Below are 16,247 nucleotides of genomic sequence, written 5' to 3' on the forward strand. Positions count from 1 at the left end.
AGAAGGGCACCCCCACCGGCCTCCCAGGTTTGCAGTGTGGTTCCCTCCCGCCTTTCCCCTCGACCACGTCTTTGCCTACAACAATCTCCCGCACCTCCATAACTCGAAATCCCCAGCCGAGGTGCGGCCGGCTCCTCCCAGCCTTGCCCCGGACGTCCCTCTGGCCCAGCCTTCCTCTCGGCGGGACCCCAGCAAGGAGGGCCCCCTCCATCGTCCAGCTCACCTCCCGGTCCCTTCCCGGGCCTCTGGGCACCCCCACAGGGCTCTGTCCCGAAGCAGAACCTCGAGGAGCCAAGCCCACGAGGCCCGTCGCGGGACCCACCCCCCGCTTCCTTCTCCCAGCACCTCGTCCTCCATGCACCCGGCCCCCGGGGCTCTTCGTCGTCGTCGTCCCGGCTCGTACCGCCCCCCGTCGGGGGCTCCACCCCCCGCCTGCACCCGCCCCCAGGACGGCCCCCTCCCCACCGCGCGCCGCCGGCGCCCTCTGCCCCGGCACGGGACTCCCTTTGGCCTCCGTTCCCCACCCAGAAGCGGCGGCGGCGGCGGCGACGGCAACGGCTGCGGCGGCCCCAGCAGGAGCAGCAGCGGCGGCGGCGGCAGCGGCAGCAGCGCCGCCCCGGCCCCGCCCCGCCGCCCGCCGGAGCCCCACGCCCCGCCCGCCCGCCCCGCCGCGGGACTGCTCCCCCCAAAGCCCACCACTAAGCCCCCACCCCACCCCCAGTCCCCAGCCGCGATCCGTTCGAATCCAGCTCCGCCAGGCCTGCTGTCCGTTCCTCACGCCCCTTAGGACCCGGGGTGGGGGAGCCCTGGGGTTCGCGGCCATCCCTCTCCCTCCTTCTCCAAGGGCTGGGGGATTGCCCCCGATCCCGAAACCCGGCCCAGTAACCGGAGCCTCCCTCCTTGCAGCCCTCGGCTTCGCTCTCAGACCCCTTGCCTCCAGGCCTGGCGCGAAGCGGGTGGAGAGCTTGCACGCCGGATCTCCCCCCTGGCTTGCTGGGGCTAGTATGAATTGCCCCCGATCTCATCCTCCTTCAATTTAAGCCCCCTCCCCGCCGCGCCCGGCCCGGCGCCCCCGCCCCTAGAGCGAGGGCAGCGGAGCCAGGGCGCTCCGAAGTCATCCCCCGCCTTTTTTCCAGGGACTCGGATAATTGCCCCTGCCCCCATCACAGCACTCCCACTCCCGAACCCAGGCCCCGCCGCCACCTAGGGGTACCCCTTACCCTACGGTTCCTGCACCCCGACACCAGGGAGAAAGCAGCCCTTAAGAGCACCCGTCGCACCTCCCCTCTGAGGTTGGAGGGTATTTTCTCCTGGTCTCTTCAGGACTTCATCACGGACAGCCCCCCCCCAAAAAAACAAGCCCTTTCTCGCCCTGCCCTGCTGGCCAGTCTCCCTTCGGATCGTCGGATCCTTGGATCAGGGGGTTGGGGGCCAGGTAGTTAACAAGACCGTAGCCTCCACCTCCCTTTCCGAGGAGTGGGGTAATTCCAATGGTTCCCCCCCAGGATCAACCCGACCCCCGTTTCCATGGAGACCCCCGCCCAGCCGGGATGAAGACTCTCGGATCGTGGCGAACAAGTCTCACCTGGCTAAGGGAGAAGGGGTGAGGAGGGGGTAGGGTAGGGCAAGAATGGGGTACGAAGGTGGGAAGTGGAGGGGAGCTGTCCCGAAGGGAGGGGCGAGGACAGAGCGAGCTCCAGGGAGCGCTACGTCCGGGGACACGAAGAGGACGGCGCCCCCGGGGGGCAAGCAGAGCGGCCGCGGGGCGAAGAAGGGACAGGGTTGGGGAAAGGCTTGAGGTAGAAAGGAGCGGGTGGAGGATACGAGAAAGCCGGGGAGTCAAAAGGGGTGGAGGGGTTGGAGGAGAGAAAAAAAAGACGCACCTGTTCCCGAGTCGGCTCCGCGGGGAGGCTCAGGCCGCCACCCGGACTCCCTCTTACCCCCTCTGAGCCACCACCCGCCTAATACTGCCCCGATCTGATGCCCCCTCCGCCCCTTATTGCCACCGACCTCCTTCTCCTCTCTCTCGGCGGCGGCGGCGGTCGGACTCTAGGAACTGAGAGGAAGAAGGGAGGGCTCAGCAAAGCGGAGGAGAGACAGAGCCACACACTGGCAGCAGCCGCGGCGAGCGAAAGAGTGAGGGGGAGAGCGGTGTGTGTGTGTGTGTGTCTGTGTGTGCGAGCGAAGCCTGGTGGAGTGGGTGCCGGTCGCAGGGCTCGACGGGAAGTGGAGTCCGGTCGGATTCGCGGGCGGCGCCAGCCACCGCTCCGCGGGACTACAACTCCCAGAATGCCGCCTGCCCGGGGGGAGGAATGGGGAGGAGGAGGCGAAGGGAGGGAGAGAGCAAGAGAGGGAGGGACGAAAGCAGGGAGCAAGCGGCGGCGAAGGGGGCAGAGCCAAGCAGCCCCGGTGACACTGGGAGGGGAGGGGAGGAGGAGGGGATCGCTGCGAGGACCGAGCGGATTCCGGAGAGGGAGGCAGCGGTAGCTGCAGCAAGCCGGGCAAAAAGCTAGACTCCCAGGAGAGGCGGAGGCGCTCAATTCGAGAGGCTGCAGGAGCTCCACGCCCCCCCCCCGTACGCCCCACGAAGGGGGAGGTTGAGGAAGGGAAATGATCAGTGCACCACGGCCAGGGGTTTCTCTCTTTCTTCCAACGCTCTCCACCTTATGCCCCGACCTGACTTTCTCAGGCCACTGGTGCTGGATCCAGTGTGCAAATCCGGAGACCCCAGATCTCCCCTGCCCGGCAGCACAGAGCAGACACATTCAGTCCCCTTCTCCCAGGGGCCTGAGGGAGGCTCCCCTTGCTAGCAGGGCGTGACTCCCCCTTCATCCCGCCCCCCCTCATCGCCACCCCCCATCTCCCTCCCCGGAACCCCTCCCTTGAAGCCGGGGCTCGCGTCTCCCTCCCAGCCAAGAAAGGGACTCCCTCGGGGGCGACTACCCAGCCCCCTCCCTTATACTGGGCCCTTACCCACCAGTATCCCCTTCTTAGCGTTGCCCCCCTCACCGAAGTAATAGTGGGGGCGACCCGAGTTGGACTGGTGGCTACTTTCCCTCCGAGACTAGCCGTCCTTGGCCACGCCGACCCTGTGTAGAGATAGAGAAGCACATTAATTCTCCCGTTCCCCCCCCTCAAGTTCGGATCCCCGTGGAAATGGCTCACAAGGAAAGAGGGGTTGGTAGTGGAAGTGAGCTGGGGGTGAATCCCAATCCTCAAACCTCATCCCAGGCGTGGAAATCCAGGGATTCGTCCCCTTTCTTAAAAGCCATCAAATCGCTTGGGGGGGGCGTTAGTTGGGGGTAGATTATCTAAACCCCAATGTCCATGCTACTCGAAGCAACGCTACATGTAGGAATAAGATAGGAACTAGGCTGCCGCCGCGAGAGGAAAAGTATTACCCCCCCTGCCGTTGTCCACCCCCAAACACACAACCCTAGGAGAGTCAGATGGCCGAGCAAGGGGCGGGGGGAGGCGGTGGGAGTGCTGGAGAGTGAAAGGGTTGCGGCGGGGAGGGTCCGCGGCCCCCTGAGAGCAGAATCCAGATGCTAAAGAGGTGGGTGGGGGGGTGCGGCATAATTGCAGACAGTGTCTCTCCTAGCTTTTCCCGGAATCGCCACCGAACACCGTCTAACACTCGTAGTTGCTTACCAGTCAATCCCCTAGCCCCATTTGTGCGCTTGAGGCTGCCGGAGCCCGGGAAGCCCGGGCACAAACTCCGCGGAAGCTGGCCTTCGCCGCCGCCGCGCTGCCGCGGGCCTCCCTCTCTCCGCTGGCGGCCCCGCCGATCTACCTTCGCCCCCGGCCGAGGCCAGACCCCGCTCGCAACTCCACGCCCCTACTCCACCCCCGGCTCCCCCTCCCCTCGCCCTCTCCCCGCTGGTCCGGCCCAGCCCCTAGCGCCGCGCCGCCCCGCCCTACTGCTCGGTCCCGAGCCCAGCAAGTGCCCCGAACTCGCCCCCCGCCCCCACGCCCAGGCCAGTCCGGCCGGGCCTGGTTTCCCCCTCCCGCCGCGCCCCGCCCCCGAATCCACGTCCTACTTCGCCACCCAACTCGGCCCGATCCGGGTTCGGCCCGCGCCCAGGCCACCGGAGTCCCCGGTTCGGTCCGGTGTACGGCCACCCACCCCGCCCTTGCCTGGGTGCCGGCCTGGCCCGCTGCCTGCGCCCGCCGAGCCGACTCAGGCGCGCGGTCCTGGTCCCGGTCCCGGTGCCGGCCTCGGTCCCGGCGGCGTTGCCGCGTCTCGCCACGAGGGCTGGGTCCACGCAAGATCCGAACCCGCGCGGGGTGGGGGCCGAGGAAAGCAAGTTTCTTTATCTTCTCTCCGCCCCCGCCGCAGGGCCGCGCCGTCCCCCCGCTTCCCCGCTCCCACGGAGCCCCCTTCACCTGGGCAGAGCCCCTCGGCCGCTGTCGCAACTTTGCTCTTCTCCACGCTGCCGGGGAAGCGGGCGAAGCGGGAGGAGGAGGGAGGTGGAGGGGGGTGCTGGGATCAGGCCGCTGGGCTCCGGGAGGACACGTGGGGGAGGAGGGGAAGGAGGAGGAGGAAGGGGGGGCAGGCCTGCAGTTCTCGGGGCTCCCCCTGCCAGCCCCGGGGAAGCCGGAACCTCGCCGGGCAGCCGCAGACCCCGCACTGGCCACGGGGGAAGAACGGAGCCACCTTCCCCGGCCAGCCCGTGGCTCCAGGAAGGAGGGGGGGCGAGCAACGCCGCTTGGGGTCGGAGAGCAAGCGTTTTCGCTCGAGCTTTATGTGAGGCTCTCTCTTTCTCCGTTTAGCCTCTGTGTATGCGGGGGGGTGGGGTCTTGCCTGCGGGGGGGCGCCCCCACCGGACGCCCCGCCCCTCCCCTCCCCCGGCCCCCCACTTCCCTAACCCGGGCGACCTCGGTGCGTGGCTCCGGCACGGGCACCGAGGCCGCCCGCGGGTGCAGCCCCAGCCCCGGCGCCGAAGTGGGACAGGTGCTGGGGAAGGGAAAATGCCGGGGCTCGCTGCCTCGCCTCGCGTCTCCGGGGCGGCCCACCCTTCGTGGCAACGGCCGGGGCTGCAGCCCCCGTGGGCAGAACTCAAAGGGCAGCCCCCGGCCTGGGCGTGGAGGCATCTCGGGGGGGGGCGGGTAGGAGTGAGAGGCCCGAGGGAGGAAGGAGGAGGGGGACGAAAGGTCTGCAAAGGGGGGAGCCTGCACGACTCGGGCCGAAAACCTGGCTCTCTTTCCAAGGCTCCTCAGTCACCAAACTGAACCCCTTGACCCTTACCCTTTACCCTAACGACTCCTCTCCTGGCCAAAGGAATAAATCCTCGTATGTGTTTACATCCCAGGCTATCCCCGGCACTGAAGGGCTGAGAAGCCTGCGGTCCACATTGGAACTCTGATGACTTTACATTAACTCTGAGGAGAGCAGCTTGCGATGGAGCTGAAGCTGCCGGGCGGACTTACTTTCAGTCTTAGGGTGTTTCTTAGCAGCTCCAACCCTGAGTTGGTGGTGGGGACTTCAAAGGCATCGCCTCAACCTACAGGGTATTAGGGGAGGTGCCCTGCAGTTCCTGGAGGGTTCAGGGCTTTGTAAACGGAATGTGAAATGAATAGCAGGAATTTGAAAAAAAATCTTTAATGTGCAGATATATTGATATTATTTATTATATATTTATCTATACTAAGGAAGCCAGAGGGTGATGTGGACTGGAAGGAAGCCCTGCAGGATTAATGTCTTCCTCCTCCCCCTCCTCCCCGCCCCCCTCCTTTGTCCTAGGCCCAGAGGTTCCATCTCTAAGCTGTGGGGTGTCTTCTCTCCTTCTCTCCTTTGGAAGGACTTTAGAGATGGCAGTTGAGACTTGCCTGGTATGTCTCCCTCACCTGGTTTGAAGGATGTGTGTGAGTATTGCGGAGGAGGGCAAGCCTCTAAGGCTGCAGTGGCTTTGCTGCTGGATGAGGCCTGGTGTTCTATGACCCCTCTTGCTTGTCCTCACCAGCGTCAAAATCTATTGCCAGCAGTGTGGACATACCGCTTGCCATTTTACTTTGCTTTGGGAACCTCTTCACTAGCTGTTTTACTTGACCACTCCTGCCCTGCCATGCACCCCACACAAACCTTAAAAAGTGTTTGGCCTAAGTTGCACCAAGGGAAAGTGGAGATTGGGAAATGATTTGTTTAAGCTAATCAACATATGAACTCGAAATGCATTATTAAGGGGGGAAATTGCCTCTATCGGGCCTGATAATGCAGGCCCCACCACTTCTGCTTTGATTTAAATTGGCTGTCTTCACTGATTTTAATTAATCTGGTAATTACTAAATCTCCACGTCTCTTAAGGCCCTTAGGGCCTTAGGGCTACTTTGCTCCTTGGTTTGAGGCTGAAACAGATTCTGGACACCTCCGTTCCCACTCGTCTGTGTCTCACCATTTGGCTGCATCATTTATCTGGCGAAATAAAGGTTGGGGCAAGATGGCTATTTCCTGGCTGAAGCCCTAGCATTTCTGAGCCTTTTCCTGTTGGGGGGCCACACTTCCTGCCCTACAGGAGATGATGGGAAACCAAGGAGCAGGGTGGGGAGAGCTGTGGGAAACCTTGTAAAGAATGTAGAGTTTAATGATTCTTTTATTTGAGGCTAGAACCACAACATCATCATAATAATACCTTACCTTTGTACATCAGAGTGTTTACAAAGCCCTTTCACTTGTGTTATTTCATTTGTTTCTCACTACAACTCTTGATGTTGTAATTGAGGAAACTGAGTCCATGAGCAGCTATGAGTGGCTTGCTCAAGGTCATATGGCTAGTGAGTGCCTGAGCCAGGATTCAACCCCAGTAGTCCTGTTTCCACATCCGGAGCGCTTTTTAATATGGAATAGCGCCTCCATTTCATGTCAAAATATTCATTTTCAGGCAGGATTGTTTTTCTAATTGTTTCTCCCATCGATAACAGCTGGACTCAGAGAGGCAGCTTGGTGTAATGGAAAGAGGATTGTTTGGAGAGTTTTAAGAATCAGATCCCAGTCCTGTCTTGTCGATAGCTAGCAGTGTGACCTCAAGCAAGCCCTAACATTTAAGTAGTGCCAGCCTGATGCCCGGTACTGTATTTTGGGCCTTCCCCCTGCTCTAAAATATGGAAATCAATGCACCTGTCATACCTCCCTTACAGGGACACCCCTGAGCATCAGATGAGATAATGGATGGGAAAGAATTTTGTACACTGTAAACCACTGGGCTCATGCAAGACTTATTATTATCAGCACCACCAGCCTCCCTAGGTGTAGCTCAGAGACCTAGGGGTGACACTGGCCTGGGCCCTACCTTCCTGAAGCTTACCAGACAAAACAGGGCATTTGCGGGGGGGGGTCCCAGGATAATTTAAGCTCCAAACCAACCTCTGGCTAAATTCATAGGATAATTGCTTTAATTCTCTGTTTGTTCTGCAATCACAGGCCTTGTCTCTCTGGTAAAACAGCCCAGCCCTATGACAACAATAACAACAATAAAATCCCAGTGGTTTAGATCTTCAGAGTGCCAGAATGAAGCACATTTGCAGCTTCTGGTCATCCCTTCATCCCCTGCACCCCAGTCAGTTGAAGGTGAAGTCATGTTTGGAACCCAGGGTCTCAAGACTGCTGAAGGGCTCATTCTAAGTCACCCCAGTTGAAAGCAGACCAGGGGAGATCGGGGTACAGAAAGAACCTTGCAAACGTGGGAAAAGAGTGGGGCTGGTACTAGGTCAGCAAGACTGACCACGAGTTACAAACACTATGTGCTCTCAAGTGTTTCACTTTATGCTCTAGGAGGGGCCACAGGGGAAAATTCATTGCCCCCTATTCACGTAAATCTCAAATGCACAAACCCTATTGCAGCAGGTTGCTGCTGGAGAAGCATGCCAGTGGCTCACTGCAGCTAAGGAAGGCCTGGTCTCTGCCCTCTCAGAGCCCGGGGTCTAGATGGGGAGACAGTATGTCTGGTTAAACTTAACTCTGTAAACAACCAACAACCTTTCTGGATTTTATAGCCAAAGGGGGGGGAAATGAGGAAGGGGACTAAAATCACCCCAGAGGTCTCTCCGGGTCAAGCCTCCCCCCTTCCCTAAGACTCCTAGGCACTTAACAAGGTTCTTAATCAAACAGACAGTGTTAGAGATGGAAGGAACTCTAAGAAACCATCTGCCCTCCTGAAAAGCTGGCTGTGGCTGCACGCTGCCAACAAAATCAAGTCCATGAGCCTTCACCTAGCTTTCAGGGCCTTCCCCGATCCGATTCCAGCCTCCTTTCCTCCCATGTCGCTCACAGGGCCTCTGTTCTCACCAAACTGGCCCTCTTGCCATTCCTTGGACAAGAGGAGCGCTTCCTTGACTGCTCCCTCAGCTTTTTCTTATGCCCTTCTCAGCAATGTTGAAATGCCACTCAACCATTACTTAAGCCAGCTCTTTCCTGCCACCTTCCCTGATTCCCCACTCCCTGACCCCCACTACCTCCCTACTCCCTCCTTAGTGGTACCCCACAGTACTGAGCTTGTCCCTTTAGTTAGCACTTCTATGCTCTGCCTATTTAGCTCTCCAACCAGATTTTCCCTTTCTTGGATGAAGGAACCCAGTATTTCTCATCGGTGTGTCACAGCCTCCGTCCTCTCCTCCAAACATCCCCCACCCTGGCACGGAGTAGGCGCTCTATGAGTGTTTGTTAAGTGAATGAATGAATGGATCATCTAATCCAACCCTCTTATTTTATAGTGGGGAAACTGAGGCCCAGACCTGGCTTCCCTTCTAGCCCGTTATTAAAGACTCGGGGTTTTTTTTTTAATTTATTATTATTATTATTTTAAATTTATTTTTGGCTGCGTTGGGCCTTCGTTGCTGCACGCGCACTTTTTCTAGTTGTGGCTTGCGGCGAGCAGGGGCTCCTCTTCGTTGCGGTGCACGGGCTTCTCATTGCGGTGGCTTCTCTTGTTACGGAGCACCGGGTCTAGGCGCACGGGCTTCAGTAGTTGTGGCTCGTGGGCTCTAGAGCGCAGGCTCAGTAGTTGTGGCGCACGGGCTTAGTTGCTCCGTGGCATGTGGGATCTTCCTGGACCAGGGCTTGAACCTGTGTCCCCTGCATTGGCAGGCAGATTCTTAACTGCTGTGCCACCAGGGAGTTCCCAAAGACTCAGTTTTAAATCTTGGTCCTTTTTAATCTTTCTCTTCCCATTTAATTCACGCAGTCTCTGAAGTTAGACAGATATGATTTGAATCCTGGCTCCGCCACTTCCTAGCAACATTACCTTGGACGCTCGTCTTCCTTCTGAGCCTCAGTTTCCTCATTTATAAAATGAGGCCTAATAAATACCTCCTGAAAATGTTCTAAGGATCAGATGAGTTCTTGTATGTTAAGTGCTTAGAAAAGGGCCTGGCCCCTAGTAGACACCCCATAGTAGTTTGTTTTTTTTAACGTGAGGAGTTTTTAAAGAGTTCAGAACTTCGGAGCACCTGCTTAATTCAAGCCTGGGAATAAAAGCTACAACCTGGACATAAAGAAAAAGAGAGGTGTATTTTTGAAGAGGAGAATGGAATAAAATTTAGCAAGACCTTTGAGTCAGTCGAACTATTACCTCTTCCTCCAAAGAGGCTAAAGAAGATTGAGAATAGCACTCAGTCCAGTGGCCCACATTCAGTGGGAGCTCACCAAATTCCAGTTCCTGGAGCGGTGCATTCCTCTGGCTGTGGTGGTGATTCAGGATGCTGGCACATGACTGACGTGCCCTGCTGAAGCTACACATACTATTCTCACCCCTATCTGTGTGCCTATACTTGAGCGCCCCTTCACCTGGCCAAATCCTTCAAGCCCCGCTGCCATGAAGCTTTCTCTGAATGCTTCTGCCTCTGAACTCTTGGCCCCATGGCAAGTACTACTTAGCACTTAGTTCTTTTCTGTGCTCTGTGCCTTAGCTCTACCTCCCCATCTGAGGGACTTGTCATAGTCATAGAAGGTGCATCGCCCACAGTTTCTGGGAGCATTCAAGGAGGCAGAACTCCAGGAATACTTTGGGATCGTTTGACAGTAGGTGTTCAGTGGGGGCATGGGACCCTTCAAGTCCGGGCCACACTATTGTCTCCCAACCCCCCGACCCCCCCCCGCCACTCCTCAAATCAACCACTCCCAGGACACCCCACCCAGCCTTTTCAGTAGCCATCTTCTCTCTTAGAATTTGCAAGTATCTGGAGGGCAAGGGCCATGTTTTACTGTGTCCTCCACACAGCCCAGCATAGTACTTCCAACATTAACAGCCTAGAGTGAACACATGGTTTTGCTGCTGTAGATAACTTGGTAAAGATACCGCGCTTATTCTGGGCCTGTGTGTTTATATGTGTTCTTGTGTGTCTGTTCTTGCTCCTTAAACTTCAAGGGGCTCCAGAGGAAGAACTGTCCATTTTGGGAAGACAGTCGTCACAGGATGATTAAAAAACGAGTTGAGACCCGGGATTTAGACTTTTTTTTTAAATCCAGGAAGCCAGCATTCTGCCCTCAGTACATACTCACTTTAAATGCTCACACCAGGGCTTCCCTGGTGGCGCAGTGGTTGAGAGTCCGCCTGCCGATGCAGGGGACACGGGTTCGTGCCCCGGTCCGGGAAGATCCCACATGCCGCGGAGCGGCTGGGCCCATGAGCCACGGCCGCTGAGCCTGCGCGTCCGGAGCCTGTGCTCCGCAACGGGAGAGGCCACAACAGTGAGAGGCCCGCGTACCGTGAAAAAAAAAAATTGCTCACACCAAAATTTCTCAAATTTAATATACACAATAACCACTTGGGGGGAGTGGGGAGCTTGTCAGAATTCAGATTCCAAGGCACCCTCCCAACCCAGGGTCTTATTGAATAGGTCTGGGGTGGTGCCTCATACTCTGAATTTCTAACAAGCGCTACCGGGAAGTTGGAACCAGAGGATTTTTAGATGACCCTTTGAAAGACATTGAGCACTTTTTCTATTTTTATCTTCACCAGGGACCCCCAAACTTTTCACTACCAAAGGTTTCATTATTTTTCCCCTCATAGACCCCATTTTAAACACACAGTTATATGTCACTTAGTGTGTGCTAAACACTGTTTTAGGATTTTACAGGGACTTCCCTGGTGGTCCAGTGGTTAAGAATCCGCCTTCCAATGCAGGGGATGCGGGTTTGATCCCTGGTCGGGGAACTAAGATCCCACATGCTGTGGGACAGCTAAGCCTGCGTGCCACAACTACTGAGCCGTGCGCCACAGCTAGAAAGAAGCCCACACGCTGCAACGGAAGCTCCTGCGTGCCACAACCAAGACCAAATGCAGCCAAATAAAAATAAATAAATAAATAAATATTTTTAAAAAGGATTTTACAAATAGTTACTCTTTAAATACTCCTAACAACTCCATAAGGTAAATACTATTCTTCTCCCCTTTTACAGATGAAGAAATTGAAGCCCACAAAGGTTCGGTGACTTGCCCAAAGTTGCCCAGCTAGTAGTTTTTTTTAACTGAGGTCAAATTCACATAAAATAAAGTAATAATTTTATTTTATTTTACTTTTTGGCCGCACCACACAGCATGCGGGATCTTAGTTCCCCAACCAGGGATGGAACCCACACCCCCTGCAGTGGGAGCACGGAGTCTTAACCACTGGACCACCAGGGAAGTCCCTAAATTAACAATTTTAAAGTGTGCAATTTGGGGTGGGGGGAGAGATAAATTAAGAGTTTGGGATTAACACATACACACTACTATATGTAAAATAGGTAAACAGCAAGGACCTACTGTATAGCACAGGGAACTATATACTCAATATCTTGTAATAACCTATAATGGAAAAGAATCTGAAAAAGAATATATATATGTGTGTATAGAAGATACACTTGCTGTACACTTGAAACTGTCAAAACATTGTAAATTAACTATACTTCAGTAAAAAGAATAAACAAGTGCTCTATAAAACTATTATATACAAACTATTATGTATAAAATAAGCTACAAGGATATATTATACAATACAGAGTATATAGCCAATATTTTATTATAACTATAAATGTAGTATAACCTTTAAAAGTTGTGAATCACTATATTGCACACCTGTAACTTATATAATATTCTACATCAACTGTACTTCAATTAAAAAATTTTTAAAGTGTTTTGAACTAACAAAATGTTCTATAAAAACATTCCATTTCAAAAATTAGAAATCTAGAAAATATTTATCAATGTTTTCATTAAAAATAAATTCAACACTGAAAAAAAAATAAAGTGTGCAATTCACTGGCATTTAGTACATTCACAACATTGTACAACCACCACCTCTAACTAGTTCCAAAATGTTTTCATCACCCCAAAATGAAACTCTGTACCTGTTAAACAGTTGCTCCCCTTCCACTCTCCAGACTCTGGCAACCTCCTATCTGCTTTCTGTTTCTACAGATTTAACTATTCTGAATATTTCATTTAAGTGAAACCATATAATATGTGGCTTTTAGTTTCTGGTCAGTATCAAGTTTTCAAGGTTCCTCTGCATTGTAGCACGTATCTTCATTCCTTTTTATGGCCGAATAATATTCCGTTGTATGGATGTGCCGTAATTTGTTTATCCATTCCCAGCTACTAAGTTTGGTTTTCGTTTTGGTTTTTTTGGGAGGGGTCTGCATTGGGTCTTCGTTGCTGCGCGCGAGCTTTCTCTAGTTGTGGCGAGCAGGGGCTACTCTTCTTTGCGGTGCGCGGGCTTCTCATTGCAGTGGCTTCTCTTGTTGCAGAGTACAGGCTCTAGGTGCATGGGCTTCAGTAGTTGCAGCACGTGGGCTCTAGAACGCAGGCTCAGTAGTTGTGGCTCAGGGGCTTAGTTGCTCTGCGGCATGTGGGATCTTCCCGGACCAGGGCTCGAGCCCATGTCCCCTGCATTGGCAGGCAGATTCCCAACCACTCCACCACCAAGGAAGTCCCCCAGCTACTAAGTTTTGAAGTCGGTATCTGAATCCAGGCAGTCTGGTTCCAGAGTCTGTGTTCTTAACTCTCTGTACTCAAAATATTTATCTACTTAAACAGGATATATTTTAAAGTAATAATTTTCCATTGAATAACGTATCAGATACATACAAAGTTGGGCCAGAACTTCAGATCAGCCCAAGATAGTCACACTGAGGTCATTTAATTCCAGCCAAAGCCAAAAACACTTGCCCTTGTAGTTAACCTCTGCAACCTCATGCTGGTACGTTTCACTAGACTTTATGAAATACCAGCGCAATTCATTGATTCTCTCCCAGGCTTTTATGGGTTCAGGGACCCCAGTTTGGGATCCACTGGTTGCAAATCCCTGCAAGACACCCAGTCAACAGAGAGGTTCTATTGAGTTGCTCATTAAAGTCTACTGACAATCTAGAAAGTGGTCTCATGCACGTGAGAAAGGTTTTCCACACCAAGAAGCTAAACAAGGAAGGAGGTGGAAGTTAACCGTTACTAAATTGGAAAATTCCAAAATCCAGGAAGGCATTCTGTTTGAATGTTCTAGTTAACTTATTAGAGTTTCCCCACCAAGGATGCACATGGCCATGTACTGAGGACCAATAAGACAGCCCTTTAACTACCCCCACCAAAAGGCGACAGCCTAAGCTGGACTTACCAGAGAGGATTTCCAGACCCAGAGCAGAGCATCTGCTCTGACAAAACCCAAGGTGAGAATGCTATTCCAACACAATGCTAATCGCATGATTTTTCTCCTGATTCTTCAAGGGTGTGGACAAAAAAAAGAAAAAAGAGTCAGGCTTGCATCTCCTCTGGAGGTTTGTGATACTTGCGCCCCACGTCTGAGAGCCCCATTTGATGTTCTGAGCACTGCCCTCTCCAAAGGGGCCCCTTGTTGCCCAATCAGAGACTGAACAACCAGGGCTGGATTCAAAACCATTAGCCCTGGCTTCACTCAGCAGAATAAAATGAACATCAAGGAGAGCCTTGAAGGGGAAAAGATGCTACAAAACATGTCGCTTGAGAGGCGAGAGGTGAATGGTGAGCAATGAAGGCTTCTTCATTTTTGTAGCCCCAGGGTCTAGCAGAAGGCCTGGAACTGATGGGAAAGCACTCAAAACATGTTTGTTGATTGAATGACTGACTGAAAGAGAGCCTTCTTCTTGGTGTGGAGGTCGTTATGGAGGCATTGTAGAGCTGCTCTGTGGGGACAGAGAATGGAGGGAAGTTGGCATGGGTCTGGAGCGCCCTGCCAGGACCTACACAGACCATGTTTTTCTCTGCCTGAAAATTTCTCCCAGGCAAAGTTCTCAGAGCCTGCAAGTCTCAAAAGTAGATTCCTCGGAGCTCACTGTGGGCTTTATTCTACTGAACTCAAGTCGCAGAGACTTAACAGTGGCATAGTGTTGTGGGGAGAATCTGATGAGAGCACCTATATAGAAGCATATTGAAAAAGATAGAAGGCCAGGGAATTCGAATTCTTGTTAACTTACCAGTATGGCTCCGCATGGTCTAAATGACTCTTTGTGTTACTTGGCCAAGTAGGTTTCTATCTGTGGGTCTTATCACTGAACATGCACTTGTGCAGACGCCCCCCCAACACACACACACACACACATTTTATAATGTGGTAAACTCCTGTTTGCCAAAATCCAAATAACTACAACCCTCAAGGAGTCGGAATGCTCTTTTTGAGATACAATGCAATAATCCCTTACATTTGTATGGGGCTTTGCTGGTCACAAAGTGCTTCCCCATCCATGACCCCATTTGTTTTCTGATTGATGTTCAGAATGGTCCCGAGGCTTTGCAAGAGACTGGAGGGTGTTGTGAAGCTTCAAAGAGCAATGACGTGTGGTGCAAGTGGCCTTGGCTGTGTGCAGGGCCTCCGAACACCAGGCACCTAGTTGTGGCAGAGACATCAGGGGTACAGTGACTGTCACAGACTTGCAGGGACATATCAGCTCTCAGGGGACTGGGCTGGTGCACATGGCTCCTACAGCTGAAAGGAGGAGCTGAGACTCATCTGTACACAGTCAGCACTAGGGCAGCAGAGGAGACAGAAGGGTGGGCACACCCATCGCTCTTTCCTTCCAGCAGCCTTTCCATCAGTCATTCAACGGGCAGACATTGAGCACTTGAGCTCAGAAGGAGCTTGTTCTGGGTGTTGAGGGTGCAGAGACGAACAAGACTTGTCTCCTAGTTCTCCCTGGCCATGTAATCTGTGAGGTCTTCTCCCCTTCAAATGGCTCCTTGTTCATTATAACCCTATCTTTCCAGGGGCAAATGTTGAGGGAAGGGGTTCCACCCAGTCGCTCCCTCCCATTTCCCTCCCTCTGTGTCTCTGGATCTCTTTCTCTCTCACACACTCACATACACACACATACACACACAGACACACACAGACACACACACACACACTGCTTCACTCAGGGCCTCAAAAGCCTCAAGGCTAACCTGACTGTGTCATGCTCCTCTATTAAGGAGAGTATTGAATAAACCAGATCCATGGGAGCAAAATGAAAATTCATAATGCATAGCAATAATAATAGTAATCCCTCACATCTGTATAGAACTTACTAGTTTACAAAACACCTCCATCCTTATTTCTTTATTTGATCCTGTGTCCTGTCATCATCTTTCATATTCAGAGGCAATCTTCTGATTGTGATCTCCACGTATGAGTGAAGCAAGACTAAGCCAGGGCTAAGAGCCCGCTCCCCAGGTAATGAACCTGCCCCCCCGTTTGTCTTTTTGCACCTTTTTCTTTTTTGTCTTCCCTCTTTCTCTTGCTGTGCTGTCTGTGGAGCCTGGAGTTGCCTATGACTCAGCTTCCCAGTCTCTTGGGAGCCCAGAAGCCCATGGGAAAAGGCTGTTGATCAGTAGCCCCTCAAACGGGGCCACAAAGCCTTTGGCTCCTGCCAGGATGGATGGGTGGGGTGAGCAGGGGAGACCCTCCTCTTTGGGTAGCCCCCAAATGAGCCCTCAACCACCTCAGCGGATTGGGCAGGCCTGGCCTGGGAGAAGAGGAGCACTTTCAGTTGAACAACGAAAGGAGGGTGTGATGAAGCTTTTAGTAGGATGTGAAATGGGGCTTTGAAGCTGGGAAGGCAACCGCTGAGTGCGGGCTTTGCAGGGTGCAGACATACTGAAGGAGCCTGGGTCTTGCAGGAAAAGATGTTAGTGAAGGGCAGAGAGGAGCCCCCATTGCATCCACCGGGTTTTTAGGCCGTTTTTTTTTTTAACCCTAACTAGTTCACTCATCCCCATTCCCTCCCGTACTCCCATATCCCCTTCATTTCTCCAGTCTCTTCACTGAGC

General features: G+C 53.5%; 1 protein-coding gene across 4 annotated transcripts in view; it reads right to left on the minus strand.

Moving 5' to 3' along the window:
• Window positions 1-3,814, minus strand: part of BCORL1 (BCL6 corepressor like 1) — a 59,590-nt gene extending 55,776 nt beyond the window's left edge. For 2 of the 4 annotated variants that reach the window (XM_022561506.3, XM_022561502.3), the window contains exons 1-2: window positions 3,652-3,814; window positions 3,010-3,089 (exon numbers count right to left, since the gene is read on the minus strand). The gene's annotated coding sequence lies outside the window, so the exon portion shown is untranslated. Of the gene's footprint in view, window positions 1-2,010; window positions 2,204-2,977; window positions 3,090-3,651 lie in introns of those variants that run through there. The other 2 variants (XM_022561504.3, XM_022561505.2) reach the window with 2 other exon arrangements.
• Between the last annotated feature and the right edge of the window lie 12,433 nt (window positions 3,815-16,247).

Source organism: Delphinapterus leucas, chromosome X (genome assembly GCF_059928025.1).
Source record: "Delphinapterus leucas isolate spDelLeu-1000000601 "Yukka" chromosome X, BTC_Dleu_Yukka2, whole genome shotgun sequence".
NCBI classification, from domain to species: domain Eukaryota; kingdom Metazoa; phylum Chordata; class Mammalia; order Artiodactyla; family Monodontidae; genus Delphinapterus; species Delphinapterus leucas.